The sequence below is a fragment of the Protomyctophum bolini genome, assembly GCF_963924005.1.
Source record: "Protomyctophum bolini genome assembly, chromosome: 7".
Taxonomy (NCBI): Eukaryota; Metazoa; Chordata; class Actinopteri; order Myctophiformes; family Myctophidae; genus Protomyctophum; species Protomyctophum bolini.
This window is the reverse complement of record NC_137868.1, coordinates 8,293,233-8,302,215: the sequence shown is the minus strand read 5'-3', so window position 1 is coordinate 8,302,215 and position 8,983 is coordinate 8,293,233.

Here is an 8,983-nt window from a genome sequence, read left to right as displayed (position 1 = left end):
ACAAATGTCTATCCATGTCCAATTGTCCATGTCTTGTACTTTATATAACTAAATAAAACTATTGTTGACTAATCACAACAAGTCGCTCTTGTTTTGAAGAGTTTCAGTTGTAACCAAGCTGCCATGACAAGCCGTTTAAACGCTAGTATAACCAAGTAAACAAGAGCCCACGTGGATTAAACAAGCTTTTAGACAAAATGTATATATTTCAATCCATCCAGCTCCGGGTCGCGGGGGCAACGGCTCCACCAGAGAGCTCCAGACATTCCTCTCCAGAGCAACATTTGTAACTTCCTCCTGGGGGATCCCGAGGCATTCCAAGGCCAGTGAGTTGATGTCATCCCTCCATCTGCGCCTTGGTCTGCCCCGGGTCCCTAGGGAGACGCTCGAGATGCATCCTAACCAGATGCCCGAACCACCTATGCTGGCTCACCTTAGATGAACCTACGCCTAAACTGGAGAATTCATATATTTACAATATGAAAACCATGCATCTGTCACTTGTACAATGTACACACTTTTACAGTACATTAGGTGAGTAATTCTGGCTGCAGAGATCATGTGCACTATCTCATGCTGGCTAAAGTAACGCTGAGGTAGAGTAGAGACCCCCCCCACCGTGCACACCAAGCAACATCTTCAGCCGGTGCTCTGAGAACTAGCCCCAAAAAAGTGATGTGCACCCCTGGTTATGTGCCATTTGAAAAGTAGGCCATAAGGAAAGTCATCAGGGTCATCAAAATCAGTACGATTCATCTTCTAGGGAGCATGGAGGGAGACGCACAGCTAATTCCATTGCAATCCATGTTTTAAAAATCCTTCTAAATGAAGTGGTGCCTTTGATGAAGTGGTGACTCTGTGTGACTGAAAAGTGCTTTGGATAAAGATGCTACACAAATGTACTGTAGATAACTTATAGAAATGCAGACCATTCCATTTTGATGTTTCTTGTGTGCAAGCGGAATGTTTGGCCTATATAGTGTTCATGATATGTTGTTTAGGATCATAGTGGTGGATGGACAGATATGGATTGAGGGACAGATAGATGGAGACAGATGGATTAATGGATGGAAGGTTGGACACGTCCTCACAGGCACATTACCTGTCCTACACTATATGAAATAGGTAGGCCTAGGCCTAGCGTGTTTTTTAATAAATACATTTTGACTCCTGTTTTCTGTAGTCATTGACAATGTGATGTATAGGGCGGAAAGCCACTGAGAAAGACTGAAGTCTACATTATTGTGCTTTGCCTGCACATTATGCAAGGTCAGGAAGGCAAAACAAGGGCCACTGGCAGACAGAGCTGGATGGATCCATGGAAAGTATGTGTGAAATCCGGGCGAGGAAAAGTGAGGGTTATGGTTCAGAAGTGTCATAATACACCAGGATTCCAGGATAATGGGATGGATTAGACTCTGTCATTTTGATTTCAAACTGATGCGTATGCAATCGACTCTGTCACTCACCTTGAGCCACAGCCGGCTCCAACACACCCACTGTACTGATTTCAACACAGCTGCTGGCCTGATTCAACTCTGTGCGCGCGCGCGTGCGTGCGTGCGTGCGTGCGTGCGTGCGTGCGTGCGTGCGTGTGTGTGCGCACGCGCGCGTGCGTGTGCGTGTGCCTGTGCAATATGCACATTTTCATATTGAAGGGGTAGGGACTCGGGAGGTGCTGATAAACAATGTGGCATGACCAACACTCAGCTGTCAGTAACCATGCAGGTCAGGTAAAGGACTCCGTATTGATCACAGTTGTGGTCTCCCGTGCTCCCCTCTGAGGCTGGCCCCATCCCAACACAATAACAACCTGTGACCGTTGGCATGGCAACCCTGACACCGCCAGACAAAGGAACACAGTAGCCATTCCTGTTTTCAGTTAAGTTCAAGGTCAAAGGTTGCCAATGTGGTGTGAGAAATGCAACGGGGAGAGAGAGAGAGAGAGAGAGGGAGACCTATACATTTCCAACGCTGCAGCATCCAAATAGAAAAGCTCTGAGTGACATTTCTGGTTATGGTTGTATGCAGGGCGGATAGAGGGGCTTTTGTGCCAGGCGTTAACACCCTCACAGGAAGTGCTCCCTTTTGAGAGCTATGTGAGCTGAGGGCAGATAGGTGCAGGGGAATGTCAGCTTTAAGGATTTTTTGTTGTTGTGGCGTTTGAATGTGTTGGATGACACCTCTCCCAGTAAATCAAGATGATGATGCTCATTTAAGGGCCAAGTTCTACTATTAATCCCTGAACAACCAGCTGCACTTTGTGACCCGCACTCCGTAGATCAAGGGGACACATTCAGATCTTTATTTTGGATGCTCCCAGTGATTTAGATCCTTTACTTAATGTGAGAAAGGTGCAGTGGTGGAATGAACCATGGCAGTGCTAAGGTTACCTGATTTGTGTAGTCACAAATTTCACAGACTACAAAGCTTATTTCTAATAACAGAGCAGTGAAACTCTATCTGTGTCAGCTAAGGTCGGAGAGCGCCTCCAAACACTTTTTGCCATACATATAGCAGTACACATTAAAGGAAGCCTACTGTTTTTGGCATGCTGGACTAATAAACCAACTCAGAGCTGGTCTAATGACCCAGAGCTCACTTCCACACACTTTATTTTGACAACCGAATGGTCTTTTTAGCTAGGCTCCACACTAAACAGACCACCATTGATAAGATACGACTCTCTATACCACTCTCTCTAACACACACACACACACACACACACACACACACACACACACACACACACACACACACACACATGAACTGTTTTGGGACCACTTCACCACTTTTCAACCTATCTTGAATCCCTTGACTCCTTCAAAACCGCTCTCAAAGGGCACCTACGGACGGCTGCAATTCGAAACTGGCCCCCGTAAAATCTGAATCCCCCACCCACCCCTTTTCCCCCTCACTGTATATGTTTTTTCCCCCTTTTTACCTTCTTTATGATGATTTCCTGGTTTTTGGCTATATAGAAGTGTATAGTCTACGTCTCTAAATGTACTGTAATTCTACAAACTGTTAATAAATACTTAAATCAATCAATCAATCAATCAATCTTAATATAATTGGTCCTCATTAACGTTCATGATAAAATACCCCAATTATTTTATACTTTTCTCATAGGAGGGCAGTTCAGTCGTAATATTGATGAAAGGCTGACTACAGTCTACACACATTAATTTATGCTATTCATCCTGCACATGTAAGCTCAAACAAACATAAACCTCCTCGAAGGGGCTTGTGTGAAAAAGGTTTGTCGTGCTGTCCGGCAAACTTTCCAGGAATTAAAAAACGGTAGCGGATAAAAATTCTGCTATCCTACTTTGAGGGTCTGTGTGGCCTCACGTTTACTCTGACCACACAGTCCACATCACAGGCCTGTACGCACCTGAAACATCCCCCAAGTATGGCCCTAATTCCTATGAATATCTCCATTGAAAAAAAAAAAACCTACTCCACGCCACGTGTAGGAAACAGAGTGGCCTATATTAGCATACTGTTTGGACACCTGAGAATCTCTAACCACTGTGATTGATGAGCTCGTATACTTTCAGTAATCAGAACTTCAGAAGGCCTGGCTACAGCCCCTTTCAGGAAGACGGTATTGAGCAGACCGGCCACAAAAATGCGTGACTAAAAATAGGATGCCCTTGGTCCTCACTTCTATGAGGGTCTCACAGGGTTGTTTCACCGACCTCTCTCGCTCTCACAAATACACTGATTTCATTGTACCACTCCTTTACAGAAACATGCATTGCCATTGCCTGGATGTTCATCTGAGCATGGCACTGAAAACATGCAATCAAAGTGTTTCAGACAGAGCCGTCTGCCCCCATTCACACTCGGGAATGTTTCAAGAAACGTCCTCCCTCCACATCTGACCAGTGTCAAAACATCCAGCGCGGTTGAGAAGTTGGGGCTTGAAAACAGGATGCAAAACAAACATGATCTCAGTTCTGCACACAAAGCCCGGCCCTAGCATACACAATCCTTTATCTGCTATCATGGTAATAATGTGTACACTACACACACCAGACAGGCCAATGTTTGGGGCAAAAGTTTGCACAAGCAGGCGGAGACTGACATGAAATCAGTTCCTCCACTTGACAGTACACAAAACTTACCCAGCATATCTCTCAGAAAGTACACAGTATACATACAGTGACCATACCAGCGAGGCTTGGTTGACTATACCATGTAAGTGAAACCAACAATTCATGTCGATTCTTGAGCTGAGGGTATGAGAGATCTGGCTGGTGATGTGTCCTTGCTGGAATTAAATTGTTTATACAAGCTGAGAGTGAGACAAACAAAGTGAAACGTGACAGTTACTCCTGACAAGGCTCTTGTTTATAGAGAGGATTTGGACAGGGGTGGTGTTTTCATTGAGCAGTGTGCCGCCAGGATTCAGGACATGCGAGTGCATGTCGATGATTCATTTAAATTCACGTCAGGCTTTTCAGTTTTCATTATAGGCTAAAATCTTAAACAACTTTCAAACATTTTCACACATTTAAAAAAAAATGTCAAAAGTGCCCAATCTTCAATCTATAACACTAACACTACACTAAATTATACAGGGCTTATGTACTTAATACAGTAATACCACACGTGGTTAATACCACGCTCACGTCAGGTTCAACAAAATACACCCATAATCTATCATGCATACAAAACTTACAAAGCTACCACGGGTGTATATGCATTCCTTCATACACGCCTACGCACTCATACCCCCACACACACAAACATCAATACACACATCTAAAGGATTTAATAGATTGGAATGGATAAGTAGAGAATGAAAAGAGGAGGGGAAATAGAGAGTGAGATATATTCCATGGGGTCAGAAAGGTTATATAAACACACTGTGACCAGGTTAACCTGCAAGTCATCAGCCTCCTTTCTGGAGAAGAAAGAGGGTTTTGTTGAAGAGGAAAGAAAATGACACCTCATTGGCCCATTCACGGTTTGACGTTTGGTGTTACTGAGGAGAAGTTCCACTTTCTCTTCTGAGCTGTCTTCATTCTCACGTGTCACATGACCATTGTAAGGGTTGAGCTTGGGGAACCTTGACCTGAGAACTACAGCCAGCTATTCCAACAGTCATGGAGTTCATGATATGCCTTGTGCTGTGGTTAAAACCAACATACGCCCACACCCATACCCTCCCCCTCCACCCCCCCCCCCCCCCCCCCCCCCCCCCCCCCCCCACACACACACACACACACACACACACACACACACACACACACACACACACACACACACACACACACACACACACACACACACACACACATGCAATTAGACAAGACTAGAAGAGAGAGGTCTGTTGATAAATCTGTTCAAATAACTATATCTTACAGGCTCAAGATTGCCTTCCTTATATGACCTGTTCAGTGCTCCCTTGCCTTCATACTAGCCTAGCTTTTACGATCTCTTGTTGTAGGCCTATATGTCAAATCAGCTTTCTCTCACAAAGCTAGACAGTAAATCTCCAGCGTAAAGATGTCTTTTTTCCATGTCCCAAAAATATCCCTGGACTCCCAAACAGTGGGTCATTCTGAATGGTGATTAATGAAAGGACCCATTGATTGGGGAGGGCTGCTTGAAGGTCATGTATGCACTCACACTAGAGTGGTTGTAACCAAGAGAAAGCAGAGGGCTGAGGGCAGCAGTTGTATGATGGCAGGAGACCTGGAAGTGCACAACATCCCCTCAGGTCTCCCTCTAGTCTAAACCTTCCACAGACCTCTGTGTACTGCAGGTACTCAACCTACTAACGTGCTTTGCTGTGTGAATTCTGCCCCCAAACAACAATTGCAGTTTGGAGAAAATGGCATTGTGGTTCAATATTTTCTTTTCAAACACACCCTTAATTTGTGTCAGTTATGAATAGCTTATAACAAACAACAGATTGTGTGTCTGGACGGCGCAGGTGTATTTTCTTCCTGCCCACCAGTGTGGAGACGAAGAATTCTGCCATGCATGCCTCATGAAATCAGAAAATTGTATAAAAAACTAAACAAGACAATGCCAGGAATTTGTGGAAGGCATGGACAATTAATTATACCTGTGAGAAAGGTTGCTAAAGTGTACAAAATATATACAGTTTGTACACTTTAGAAACTACTACAGAATGAGTCATTAAGAATGTATTGTTTCACATCAGTGAAAATTGAGGAAATAGGTTCAATATACGCACCTCGAAATGTGACACTAATTGTTTCACCTTGACGTTTGCATCTTCAAAGAATTGCTCTGTTCCTTCCTCAATCGTATTCAAACCTGAGTAACCCACAGGCATACCTTTCATGTTCAGATCCCTTCAACAAGTCTCTCAACACCCAGCGCCTTTGCACTCCATATACACCCACAAAACCACTAAACCCCTCTCACATTTCTTCTCGTTTTGTTGCCCACCACAGACGTTCTCACCCACACCAGGGAACCTCATGATGTGGACGTCAGCCTGTTTAACTGACCGGAGTCATTTCCTCAGACAGAGAGGTTGGAACAGACCCATTCCATACTATACATATAGTCCTATATTCTACTGCTTATTCTTTCCATTGTATGAACTCTCTCTGCTGCAGTTTACATTGGCATGTGCTATACACCAGCCAAAAGGTATGATTTGCACACCTCATTCCTGGGAGTCTGGCTGTAATCTCACTTAATGCCCATGTTTGCAAATCCCTTACTATCAACTAACATGGGAGGAAGCCAGGTGCGGTGTGATGTATGTATGAATGGATGGAGGATGAAGGGAGTGTCTGTGGATTCCTTTGTCATTTGATTTTCCTCTTTGCTTCCCCCTCTTCCTGACCACAAAACCCTGCATGAGGCAAATAAAAGAGCTACTGTACATCTCTGTATGTATGGCAGAATTAGGGCATTTTAGATTGTATGTTATGGCAGGCACCTCAATGTGTGGGCCTGTGAGTCAGGACAGTGTCTGTTATTTCAAGAGATGACGTCTACCTGACATCTGGTCCAGCAGCTTCGGAGTCGGAGACAGCGTAGTTGATTGAGGTTATGCATGTGAGAGAAAACACACGCACGCGCGCGCACACACACACACACACACACACACACACACACACACACACACACACACACACACACACACACACACACACACACACACTATAATGGAAGAAGGAATTTTCAATATAACATAATTTATCCACCTAACCTTGTTTAACATCCAAGGAGCCGATGTACTGTGATACCCATATAATCCTCGTCAATCTCTTGAGAGCACTGACTGTTGACCCTGACCTGTGTTATCATCACTCTGTGAAGCAACTTTCTATTTCAAATGCCTTCTCACTAAACAGAACCTGTCTGCCCTGCTTTCTAGAGCAATAGGTTGATTGGTCACCTGGAAAGATTTACTTTGGGGCTTTGTGTGTATTGGATGAAGAGAGGCTCCTGGGACTTTACTCTCTTTCTAATCTAACCCTAACCTCAAACACGGAGCAGTGCATGTTCCACCGCATGTTCGACCGCATGTCGGACCTTTGGTGTGTCGGATCTGCGTGTGCACCCCCTCTTTATGTGCCTTTCTGTGTCAAACGTTAGTGCTTAGATACTGTATGTACTGTACATGATGTACAGTATGTCATTCCAGAGTGAGAGTGTACAGTGCACAGATACAGACAAAGATATACAGTACTGTACTATAGCCTGGCTCCAGCCCCTGAATCGCCCCCTGAATTAAAAAATAATAATGAATGCTGTGAAGTGACACTAAATGAAAATGCAGGTTGAGTTGACAACAACACATACTGTATTACTGGTCTAAAAAATGTGATTATCGAAAAATATGTGAGCCGAGCATCAAGCTGGTCATCACATTTTTGCAAAGTGATAAATGCATGGAAATGTAAGTGTGTAGACATTATAGAAGATAAAAGATGTAATGCTACAATCTGAAACTTTTTTGAATGAATAAAATGCTATTTTACCAATTCAGTGGTTGGAGGTGGTTTCCCTGCTCTACCATTGAGATGTCCCGGGTGTTAAGACACCTATCACACGCATGCACGCACGCACGCACGCACACACACACACACACACACACACACACACACACACACACACACACACACACACACACACGCACACACACAATCGCCAGATGTGTACAACTTCCTGCCAGTTTTTGCAGCACTGTGATCATTTCTTTCCTTTCCTTGATACCAACATGACGATGTGAGTGGGCGCCTTAAAGGTGGTTCCCAAATCCTCCCTGCATGCATACCACACTCCCTCCCTCCCTGCCTGCTGGCACACTTCCCAAACCTCAGAAGTAACTTCCATTTGCAGGCATAGCCAGAGACAGCAGATGTTTGACGTCTCGATAAGCCATTCACATCCTGACACAGTGGGCACTGAGTTATCTAGTGCTATTTCAGGGAGGGCTTTGGCTGGAAGGTCTACTTGGTATCAAGCTCTATAGGGGGAATAAAGGAAGTATGTGCTCAAGATTGACCCCTGTAATGGAGCTGTCACTCAGGATAGATCAACAATCCTGTGGGCATTCAAACCCTGCAGAAAAGAGCAAATATACTGTAGGTCTGGTATTTTATCAAACTAGACCTGTACGTGCCCGTCGCAGTCGGCCACCGGCCTACTTGGGACCGATGCAACTTGGGAACCTAATGATATACGTTGTCATAGCACCCGTTTTAACTGTAGGCCGGTGTCCCACATGGAGATCTGTGTATATGTGCCTGTGTGTGAAGACTGCAAACTGAAAAGTGTACTTGGCAATAAATTCGGCCCACTGGCATTTTGTATCAAGTTGTTTGATCAAGTTTATGTGAAGTCTGCAGTGCACTGTGGAGGGCCAAGATGTCACAGCAGCAACCAGTGATATACTGTACATTCTGATTCCTATTAAGATTAAGAAGACTTTATGATGGATTATTAACTGAATCTTACAGTAATATTCCACAAATCA